The sequence below is a fragment of the Pelophylax lessonae genome, assembly GCF_965119305.1.
Source record: "Pelophylax lessonae genome assembly, chromosome: 7".
NCBI lineage: Eukaryota > Metazoa > Chordata > Amphibia > Anura > Ranidae > Pelophylax > Pelophylax lessonae.
The window spans coordinates 216593696-216606435 of record NC_138774.1 but is presented as its reverse complement, the minus strand read 5'-3'; positions in this window follow the sequence as shown (position 1 = coordinate 216606435).

Sequence of the window (12740 nt, the reverse complement as noted above, 5' to 3'; positions counted from 1 at the left end):
CACTATTCTGAAGCCACTCACATATGTGTTATCTTGAGTCCCACTACCACAGCAGCAGTGCGAAAGATCAGTCCAAGTGGCAGGCAAAAAACATGGTTGATTAAAAGGCCAGGCCAGTGCAGGTTAAAGACAGAAATGTGGTTAATAATTCAGACGGCAGGCAGAGGCATAGCCGAAAACAGGCCAGGGTCAGTTTACCCAGAAGGCAGTGGCATGGTTGGTTGAGGCAGCAGGTAAATAATCAGCACACATATTGAAAACAGGGAAATGACAGGCTGTTAGAAATATGGGCTAATATTATATATATATATATATATATATATATATATATATATATATATATATATTAGTGATCGACTGATTATCGGCAAATCGAGGGCCGATATGCACTTTGCCCGATATATCGGAATCGGGCTTTTGATTTACCAATATTGCCAATATTTCGGGAAAGTGCTTGTACTGGGGTGAGGCCTGCAGCTAGAGGAATCACCCCGGTAACGGTGTCCATAGCCGACGGTCGGCTGTCTTGTAATGACAACCGATGCGGCTGAGAAGCCGCTCGGCTGTCATTCCAAGGAGTGGGAGGGGACCTGGGCTGCCGTCTGACCGGGTCTCCATCTGCACCGCCGCCGTCTGACCAGGTCTCTATTTCTTTGAATTCGGCACCGCTGAGTACCCAGAAGTGATGTCATGACATGACATCATTTCCAGGTACTGGCGGTGCCGAATTAAAAAAACTTACAGCATTCAAAACAGCCAAACTTAGCTTTTTGAATGCTTTTAAGTGCAGAGGAGGGGTTTGGGGTCTTTTAGAACCCACAGATCCTTCCACCACAGTACCTGTAGACATTAAAAAAATAAATAAAAATTTTAATGTCCGAAAATATTGTCAGATATCGGCCGATACCGATATCCGATGACCCAAATATCGGTATCGGTGGAAAAAAAACGATATTGGTCGATCAATAATATATATATATATATATATATATATAACTCCTCCTTTGCCGCACACCCAACATTTTTTTTTACATCTTCTCAAGGAAATGACGCTCATGAAGTCTGCTGACACAATCGGAGCGAATGCTTTTGGGGGGGGTCCTTGCTAAATGATCAGGGCAGTGACAATTTCTTAAAAAAATTTGAATAAGGTGTTGGGTCTTTCTGATGACTTTTAAAAGGCGATGTATGCATTAAAAATGGCCAAATAGGAAAAGGAAATTGCAACTTTTTTATACCAGAAGATACATAGGGCTATAGCATTTGATTTTTTAAATCCATCCCCCCCATAAACTGATTGTAATCATCGATACACCTAGTCTTTTGAAAAGGACCGCATCTTCCTTGAAGTTCCACTGAGGTGTCATTGTGGATGGTGGACAGGACGTACACATCTCTCCGATCCATCCACTTCATGGCCAACACTTCCTCGTTCTTCAATCTTGCTGGTTTCCCCTCTTTGTAGCCTTGTGGTGACTGGACGTTGTGGGAATCTCTTCCTGTTTGTTCTTGTTGTACCGAAGGCCAAAATTTTCTCACGGTAAAAGTTGTGGAAAAGGGGCAAACTGGTATAATAATTTTCCATATAGATGTGATACCCATTTTGGGATACTGGGAATGCCAGATCCCAGACAATTTTTCTGCATGTTCCGATGTACGTTGGGCACTCAGGGGGGTGGAGCTGGGAGTCTCTGCCCTGGTACATGTGGAAAGCATGCACATATCCAGTGGCACTTTGACAGAGCTTGCTGAGCTTCAATCCATACTTGGCCCTCTTACTGGAATTAATATATTAATTGTCCAAGCAACTGAGGTTTTATTGCATATCTGTACCCGATAATATGGCAGTTTATTGGGACTTCCGACATAATATTGAAAATAGTATTCCTAAAATGAGGGGGATGGTAACTGGGACCAACAGTAACACGAGGACTGGAAAAATATTAGAAACCACCACTAGGGGAAGTGAATCGTGCCTGAATTGTTTTATATTATATATTTATTAATATATTAATTGGTCAAGTAGCTGAGTTTTTATAGCATAGTTACATAGTTAGTCAGGTTGAAAAAAGACACAAGTCCATCCGGTTCAACCATAAAAAAAAAAAAAAAACAGTTTTGAAAACCCTACCATACAATCCCATACACAATCCTATACCCACTGTTGATCCAGAGGAAGGCGGAAATAAACCCCAGCAAAGTGTGATCCAATTTGCTACAGCAGGGGAAAAAAATTCCTTCCTGATCCCCCGAGAGGCAATCGGATATTCCCTGGATCAACTTTACCTAAAAAAATTTTTAGTACCCATTTATATTATGTACACCTAGGAAAGAATCCAGGCCTTTTTTAAAGCAATCTAGTGAGCTAGCCAGAACTACCTCTGGAAGGAGTTTATTCCACATGTTCACAGCTCTTATGGTGAAGAAACCTTTCCGTATTTGGAGACTAAATCTGTTTTCCTTTAGACGTGAAGAGTGCCCCTTGTCCTCTGTGTTGACCTTAAAGTGAACAACTCAAACCCAAGTTCACTATATGGATCCCTTATGTATTTATACATGTTGATCATATCCCCCCTTAATCTCCTCTTCTCAAGATGGAATAAATTCAATTACTCTAATCTTTTCACATAGCTGAGGTCCTCCATGCCTCTTTATCAGTTTGGTTGCCCTTCTCTGCACTTTCTCCAGTTCCCCGATATCCTTTTTAAGAACTGGTGCCCAAAACTGAACTGCATATTCCAGATGAGATCTTACTAATGATTTGTACAGGGGCAAAATTATATCTCTCTCTCTGGAGTCCATGCCTCTGTTAATACAAGAAAGGACTTTGCTTGCTTTGGAAACAGCAGCTTGGCATTGCATGCTATTATTAAGCTTATGATCTACCAGAACACCCAGATCCTTCTCCGCTATGGATTCTCCCAGTTCTACTCCACCTAGTATGTATGATGCATGCATATTCTTAGCCCCCAAGTGCATAACTTTACATTTATCAACATTAAACCTCATTTGCCACATAGTTGCCCAATGAAACAGTGCATTGAGGTCAGATTGTAAGTTGGAGACATCCTGTAAAGAAGTTATTCCACTGCAAAGCTTGGTGTCATCTGCAAAGACTGAAATGGTACTTTAAATCCCATACCCTATATCATTTATAAAGATATTAAAAAGTAAGGGTCCCTATCAAAAAGTAACGGCATACCTGGATCTGACAATATGGAAGCATATGGGAACTATGATCTATCACTCCGAACATAATCCTGAAATAAGTAACAGTAAGATCAGGAAAGGAATAATATTTTAAACCACTACTAGGGGGAGTGAATTGTGCTTGGATTGTTTTAAATGCTCACCAAGTAGTATGTGACTTATACAGAAGATATTCTTTAGAGACGTTTTTTTATTTTAAAGGTTTTAATGTTGTATTTGGAGTATTATTCAATTGATGTGATTTTTATGACATATGTAAAACCGGCAGCCTGGACAACCATCTGCCCAATGGTATGTTAAAAGACCTCACCCAACACCCGACCCATAATCCCAGAGGAAGTCACGTGATCATGGCGATACACGTGGGGAGGAGACGGGTGACAGAGAATTGTGTTTGTCGAATATTTGAGAGCATACAGGAGCTGCTGCCCCGTTGCTGGATTTTTTTTTAAGTGCACTGTCTCAAGTTTTGATGTAAGTGGATAATATGCAAAAAATGTGAACTCTCTATATACTACACAATGGGAGTGTATCTTTTACACTGGAGGGTCATGGAGGAAAGGAAGTCCAGACAAAGCCAGCTCAGTGAGGAGAGAGCAGAGTGGAAAGTGATTCAACAGCTGAGGAGTCTGGAATTAACCCCAGCAGGCTGGGGAAGGCAATTTTAGATCTGGAAACAGGTCTAAACTGGAGGGGAGCGCAGTGGTGAAAGGTGGTGGGAGTCACCTCACAATTGTATTAGCTAAAATCCACAAGGGTGAAGGTGGAAAAACTGCTGGATATGAGAAGCACATTTAAAGGGAAAAATATCTGAAAGAAGAAAAGCATTACTAATTGAATTATATTCATCTGGGACTTTCCTATGTTTTATTTTTTTTATTTTATTCTACATGAGAAAATTTGTCACTGAATAATTATAGCAGTTTTGTGGTTTGAAAGTAAGGTTTTGGTTTAAAAACATTAATTAGACCGCACACGGATAGGCGCAGCCAACATTTTTGATTTTATTTTGTTTGCAGTTGGGGGAATGGATTGCTTGAATAAAAGCCAGAAATGGACCAGGGATTCATCCACACAGATGTTCTGGTTAGGAACATAAAGTTCAGCAAACCTCTTAGAAAAAAAATCAATTAGGGGGCAAATTTTATATAGTTTATCATAGTTGGGATGATCTCAGGGAGGGCGCTGTGGGTTATTGCTAAAATGCAGGAAGCACATGATCATGTCATAGCGGGACCTGCACATGACAGCTAAAAAAAAATTGGCATGTGATGGATGGGGTTGGTAGACCAATAAGCATGCATGTCATTTTTTTTTGTAAGTCCCATGTTGATCATAAGGCCCAAAAACAATCTAAAGTCTTCCACTGTTGGACATCTCCATTCGAAAGGACAGGCATAGCATGAGTTGGGGTTGGTATCAATGTATTGTCAGGCAAAAAGATTAGTTTGGTCCATGATACATTGCAGTAACTGGTCAGGGAAAAATACATTTAAAAAATAGATTTTGGAAAAATTGTCAGTGTTGCCCTGCACACCTGGCTGTTGGTGAAAGGTGAAAGGGGGGATTATAGCTGACTCTGAGCTGGAAGACAGCCATAATGGGTTTGCTGAGGCACATGAAAGATGGGTTTGGGCCCTAATTCTTTGGGTCTGTGACGTGAAATTCCAGTGCTGATACTAGGCCTTTCTTCCTAGGGTTTAGCTCTGTTGGCGTTTGTCGATTGGCCATTGGGGTGTGTGGTGCTGCTGGTGGCTGCTTGGTCTTTAGGGCCTCTTCTTTTAGGATGGACTGCTTCCTTCTTTGATTCGGTCACTGATCCATTGCATTTAACGGGCTCGTATTTAGAATCCGAACTGGACAGTGAGAGCTCCTCACTGATCTCATTCGTCATGCTTAGGATTTGACATGCCTCCTCAGAAGTAAAATATCTTTTGGACATGGTGGCTGTATGATGGATAACACTAATGGGCTTAAGGACATTTACATTGGGCTGCACGACAGGTAGTGATTGGCTGCACGACCGACAGGTTGTGATGGGCAATAGGCTACACGACCAACAAGTGTGGGCTGCACATCAGGTACTGCTGGGCTGCACATCAGGTACTGCTGGGCTGCACGTCAGGTACTGCTGGGCTGCATGACTGACAGGTACTATGGGCTGCACGTCAGGTACTGCTGGGCTGCAAGTCAGGTACTGCTGGACTGCACAACCGACAGGTACTATGGGCTGCACATCAGGTACTGCTGGACTGCACGTCAGGTACTGCTGGACTGCACGTCAGGTACTCTATAGGCTGCAAACAGGTACTCTATAGGCTGCAAACAGGTACTCTATAGGCTGCAAACAGGTACTCTGATGGGCTGGGGAAAGATACTCTAATAGGCTGCAGAAAGGTACTCTGATGGGCTGCAGACAGGTACTCTGATGGGCAACAGAAAGGTACTCTAATGGGCTCCAGACAGGTACTCTTTATTGTTGGAGCAATCAGGGCACAGTACTGTACACTGGAAACCAGTAGCTTACTGTTGCCATGATCTCTTCCTCACACTGGATTGGTGTGTGAGGAGGAGAAAAAGCCGCACAACCGGTTGAAGATGCAAAAAGTTAAAATCCAAATTTATTTTGCAGGCAAAAAGATAAAATCATCCAAGATGAAACCAAAACAGTCGGAGACATGGGGGGGAAAAGGCTATGCGTTTTTGGACAAAAGGTGAAGCAAAAACAAACATACAATTCCTGCTGGGCTGTTTGTGTGCCCTTAATTGGGATTTAGTATCTGCAGCTGTGTGGGCTCAATCAAGCACATTCTGGGAGGTACATGTTATTTGAAATGCCTTTTCCTCTATATATAGTGTCTTGTATTGTACAGCATGGTTACGACTAAGCGGAAGACTCTGTGAAACGCGTCAACCGCTGTGCTCCCCTTTTCCCCCCCATGTCTCCGACTGTTTTGGTTTCATCTTGGATGATTTTATCTTTTTGCCTGCAAAATAAATTTGGATTTTAACTTTTTGCATCTTCAACCGGTTGTGCGGCTTTTTGTGCTCTTCCATTTGCTGCTATCAGGACTGCGGATCCATGCCTGCACCTGGGTTGGATGTGTTTGGAACTATCCCCTCACTTGAGCAGTTCTTTTCCCTCTTGACCGTTTGTGTGAGGAGGAGAACCCAGTTACAGCAAGTTACCGCATTTTTTTTTCATTTGTGCTTGGCTGTGATTGGACACAGCCAGTTACATGGTAAAGAGCCAATTTCATTGGCTCTTTACCCTGATCAGGGATGCCCTGTGTCCAAGAGACACACCTCATCCCCGATCGCCATGCTGCACACCCCTGGGGGCACGCACGTGCTCAGCAGGAGAGGTTCCCACAGGAATCTGTTAATAAACATAGGCCACCAGATCCTTAAATATAGTTCCTGACTAATGAGGATCACTTGAATACGTATCCACCACTAGAGCCAATGATCCTCCATGTTACACCAAGCAATTGAACAGGTGTTCCTAATAAAGGGGTCGTGAGTTTATATCAGCCTTATTCAACCAAGATGCCGAGGCACCCTGGTGTGCCTCCTGGGTTCTTCAGGGGTGCCTTGGCAAAATGGCAAAAAAATGCAACAGGTTTTTACCTTATAGAATTACAACTCTGGGCACTGTGCTGGTCAAGCCACTGGCACCCTGATAAACCTGGGCACTGTGTGGGTCAAGCCGCTGGCACCCTGATAACCCTGGGTACTGTGCGGGTCAAGCCACTGGCACCCTGATAACCCTGAGAACTGTGCGGGTCAAGCCATTGGCACCCTGACAACCCTGGGCACTGTGCAGGTCAAGCCACTGGCACCCTGACAGTTAGTGACATCACTGGTTGATAAGGAGAATGATGGGTGCTTGCACAGCATACCTTTTTACTCCTCCTTATCCCTTCTCCGTCAGCACTGGGATCACATTAGCAAATGGAAGAAGAGAAACTGAGGGAGAAGAGAAACCCTAGAATACTAGTCTGTACCAATTTGCAATAGTGGAGGAATAAATCACTTCTAATATTGGGTGGCCCATGTGTATGAATGTTGTTGCATTATGTAAAATTCTTAGTTTAGAGTTTTTTTTTACATTTTAGAATGGGGTGCCTCGAGATTGTGCAGAATTGTTAGGGGTGCCACAACTGAAGATAGGTTGAGAAATACTGGTTTATATAAACATATAAAAGCACTGGCATTCAAATCAGGACAAATTTTAAAGCAATTTTGTGACTTCCAAGTAGTGCACCTCTATCAATGTGTACATGAACATGTTTTTCAGTGACTAAGCTCAATGTTTGAACATAATAATACATACTGTATACATTACGAACTAAGAATGATTTTATATGGGAAACAGTTTGGGAATTTTTGAAATGAGAAGGAAATACTGAAAAAAAAATATTTAGAATGTTGCATGCCTTTTATTACTTTCCTTATTAAGCAATACAATTTTACAGGGTGCTAGTATTCTTATGACAGCTAAAACTGTTGTTAACAACAACTATATATATATATGTAAATGCATATTGCTTAATAAGGAAAGTAATAAAAGGCATGCAACGTTCTAAATATTTTCTTTTTTCAGTATTTCCTTCTCATTTCAAAAATTCCTATACAGTTTCCCATATAAGATCATTGCCCTTGAATGATGCTCCCCTATTTTATACAATTCAGAAACAAAAAATACATAATCATTTTCTTTTAACCACTTAAGCCCCGGAGGATTTGGCTGCTCAAAGACCAGGGCCTATTTTGCGATTCGGCAATGCGTGAATTTAACGGACAATTGCGCTGTCGTGCGACGATGTACCCAAAGGAAATTGACGTCCTTTTTGTTCCTACAAACAGAGCTTTCTTTTAGTGGTATTTGATCACCTGTGCGATTTTTACTTTTTGCGCTATAAACAAAAAAAGAGCAACAATTTTGAAAAAATAACAATATTTTTCACATTTTTTTATATGAAATTCCCCCCCCCCCAAAAAAATGTAAAAATCAAAATTTTTTAACATTTTAGGCCAATTTGTTTTCTGCTACATATTTTTGGTGAACAAAATCGCAATAAGCGTATTTTGATTGGTTTGCGCAAAAGTTATTGCGTTTACTAACTATATGAAAGATTTATGTCATTTTTATTGGTTTTTTTTAACTAGTAAAGGCGGCGATCTGCGATTTGTTTTGCGGGACTGCGACTTTACGGCGGACAGATCGGACCCTTGACTGACATTTTTGACACTTTTGGGGGTACCAGTGACATTACTACAGTAATCAGTGCTATACATATGCACTGCTACTGTAAAAATGACACTGGCAGGGAAGGGGTTACCTTTATTAGAGATCCAGGGGTCAAGTGTGTCCCTAGGGGCGTACTTCTAACTGTCAAGGGCCGTGGCTTTTGATGTAACCACAGAGACATACGATCCTACATAGCAGGATCGTATGATCTCTGCAGGTACACCAGGGAGAATGACAGGTGGCTTTGTTTACATTAGCCGCCTGCCTCTCTCCCGTGAGAGATTGCGAGTGACCGGCGGACATCGGAACCGGCGGCGGACTCGCGCGGTGATGGCAGTGAACGAGCGGGGGCGGGAGCGCGCCTCCGCGCGCTCGCCCTCTATTGGCTTGCGGGCGAGTGACGTACCGATACGTCACTTTGCCCAGGAGGGGCTGACCGCCGCAGCATATGTGCTTGCGGCGGTCGGCAAGTGGTTAAAATGTGCATAAAAGTGTGTTAAAGCGGTTGTAAACAGCTGCACTTTTTTTTTCCTTACCTGCAAGGCAAAGGCATAATGTGCTAGTATGCATTGCTTCACTGGGACACCCAAACAGACAAGATTCGGTCCAAACATAACATAACAAAGCTCATCCCTACTCTTCTCCTGCCAGCAGTTCATCTTCGGTGTAATACAATACAAAATAAGGGCCTTAGGCCTGAATCCAATGTTCTGTATCTACATACAGTAGTAACTGCTGTCTCCAATAGCAACCAGATCTCAAGGTGCCATGAGGGTTTCTTTGGATGAGTCCCTCTTAATGCTTTCCCAGCCTCTTCACAGTCCCCAGTTTGTGAATAAGTAACCTCTAGTACTCCATCTCAGAACTCCATCCCTCTCCTCATTCCTGCAGGCAACTACCAGGCTCTCTCTGCCAGAGCCTTCCTCGCGCCTCAAGGCAGCACCTAGGCTCTCTCGGCCAGAGCCTCAAGCACATGGCCAGGCCTTAGATTCCAGGCCTCATCCAATGCAGCTGTTCCTCACACATCCACTCCATACCGAGATCTGGGTGGGAGGACCCAGGTCACCTGGCTTCCTCCAAATATATACCCTCTCCCAGCATGCTTAGTGGCCATGAAACTCCCACTGATTGGCTGAATAAGATATGTATATTCATAACTCAGTTTTACTTCAGCTCATCATGCTAATGCCAAAGGAAAAAGTGCCACCTATTGACAGAAGGGAGAAACCACAGCTAAACCAAGCTTAGGAGAAAACCCAAATGATCACAAAGACTACAAATCAGCCAGGTTAGTTACCACCTAGCACAGCTGAATCTTCCAGAAGCCACTGGTTAAGACAAGGGGGCTACATCAGTGATAAGAAATCAGTGTTTAACCACTTGCCTTCTGGAACAATTTTGACATTTTTTATGTACTATACATGTAAAAATGGGCATTTTTCTTTTTTTTTTTGCTAAAAAAATTACTTAGAATGTTAAAAAAAATGTAATTTTATTTTCTAAAAGCAGAAGCCCTATAGAATGAAATGGTGGCTATTGCAATTTTTTTTTTATGTCACATGATATATGCACAGCCGTTTATCAAATTTTCAGGAAAAAATACACTTGAATTTTAGTGCACACAAACACAATATAATACCCAATTAATACTAAAAGATACCAAATATGTCAAGATTTAAAATTGCGTACACCTGTGAGATGGAAATTGTCCATGAAATTGTCCATAGGCAACGCTTTAAAAGCCTTTACAGGTCATCAGTTTAGCCCCCGGTCACATTGAACATGTCGACTAAATTGTGCTACTTCACTTTAAGTAGCACGACTTCAAAGTAGTACTACTTCAGGTGCTACTTGGAAAACATCTGAGATTTCACGCACAGATGTCTACGCAAGTCATACCTGAACTTGCAAAAAGTAGTGCAAGATCTACTTTGATGCTGGATTCACACTTAGTGTGGACGTGAACCACTGCAGGGGTCCAGTGCGTCCTTGTTCTCTGTTTCAGGGATGAATCAGGCCTGAAATTTTGCCTGAATTCTGACCTGAAATGAAGCCAAAGACAGAACCCCTGTGCAATGCGTTCTGCGGCCGCCCCTGAGATGTGTGAACCAGCTCTATTTAAACAGTCACACTCTCCTGTCATGCGAATTGGATGCGGGACACTCGCATCAGTGTGAACGCAGCCTCAGAACTGGTGATTAATGGAATTTGATTGCTTCCGTTGCGCACAATAGGGTACAACATGTCATGGGATTTGAAACTTTCAAATCCCATGACAAGTCGCACTGGTGTGACCGGGGGCTTTAATTAAATTTTATGTTAAATGTGAGCTATGGCACTAAAAGTAATGCTCTCACTCAACATTCACGGGGATACCTCCCATGTGTGGTACCGTCACTGTTTACATATGCATGCAGGACCAACGCGTGTGTTTGCGTTTGCATGCGAGCATGGGGGACAGGAGTGCTTTTAGATTTTTTTTCACACTTTTTTAATTACATTTTTTTTTTTTCACAGGGCATATTTTCTACTTTTTTGCTGGCTATAGTTGATTTGTCTTAGGTCCTTTTTTTAAAATGGTACCAGTAGTGGAATATGTCTGTGCAATGTGCATCGTCACAGACCCTTATAATTTCCTTTGGTAGAACATTTAGTAGAGTGATTTACCGGCAGGAATCTGTGGGAGACAGGGGCAGAGTTTTGTCACCCTATACCAAGAAGTGCCCAAACAAAGACCTTTGTATCAGTAATTACCAGCTGTTATTTTCTTCACAGCTACAAAGTTAAATTTAAAAAAGATTTTCCAGTTGATATTATTTTGAGAAAGCTTATATAAATGTAGCACTACTCCCAAGGGAGCTGCTGGTGATGGGTTCCCCTGTGTTACCATTAGCAACGGTAGAACATTCTGGCATGTTTTTAAGTGTTTTTACCTTAGACAAGAACCAATCCAGTTTCTTAGGTTTTTAGGTTTTATTAGGAGCTTGGATAAGAGAAGGGATGAGTGGGATACTCCAACTGAACTAAACTATGCACAATAGGCTGGGACGACTTGAATAAATGCTTGTTAATGCTGGTTAATGCTGGTTAACGCTGAGTAACACTGAGTAACGCTGGATACACTGACATTGAGCTGGCCATAGCTGGGCCGCTGCTTCACTTTGCCCTTGGCTATGAAAGGGGCTTAACAACTTGGCACCTCCTTTACTAAAACACTCTGGGTTAACTGGCTCCTTGATCCCTTTGACCTCCCTGGAGTGGTCCCCTCACTTAGGCAGACCCCTGGACAGATCCTTGAGTACTCACGACACTGTTTTTCCTGAAGTCCTCTGCCCAGCAGCTCCACTCGGTCAACACACTTGATCCTGTCAGCTCAGCTCAACCCTGGTCCCTAGTCCAACTGCCTGGACCACCTTCCTCACTTCAGCAGGAGGAGAAACAGCCGTCCACCTCCTCCTGGGACTTTGCTCCCGCCAAAAGACACCCTGTTACATGCCTCCTCCGGATTTATTCCCAATCCCAGGATGCATTGCAGCAATGCCCACCCACTGGGACAGTCATAAACCCTGGTGTGCTATTGGCTAGGTTTCCTCCACTGTCCAACAAGGTCTCTCATTGGATACAGTGGGGAGACTCCCCAGACTCAATAGGTCACACCTGGAAGCATGTGGCAGGCTAACAGATCAGGTCCTCCTGATAGGCAGAACAGGGCCACACATATGCTTTGCCTAGCACCTACCTGGGAGGGTGCTACATAAAACTGTAGTTCTTGGGTTTACATCTAGTTTCCCAAACTATGCTTGAGTTTTTTGAATTCCAGTGGTGGAGTACATTTTCTTATGTGCCCTGACTGTATGCAAAGATTTGTACACCCAATAAAGCCTCTGTCCACAACAGTAAAGGATTACCGCTCCAGGTGTCAGTACTTCAAATCACACCTCCATGATGCAAAACAGGTGTCGGCTCTGCAGTTCAGGCAAAGATATTAGGAGATTCTGGATGGCCACACTCCAAATGCAAACGCCCTTATTGAAAATAATAAAATCCATACAGCATATAGAGGACTCAAGAACAGCAGCAGCTGATGCTTTTCACACCCTTCACTGGTGCTTAATCCACCAGTGAAGGGTGTCAAACACGTCAGCTGCTTGTATATACTGTATGGATTTTATGCATCATTTGTAAACGCTATAACTTTCGAGCAAACCAATGGATACACACTTAATGGGATTTATTTTTTACCATAAATTGTAGCAGAATACATATTGGCCTAAAT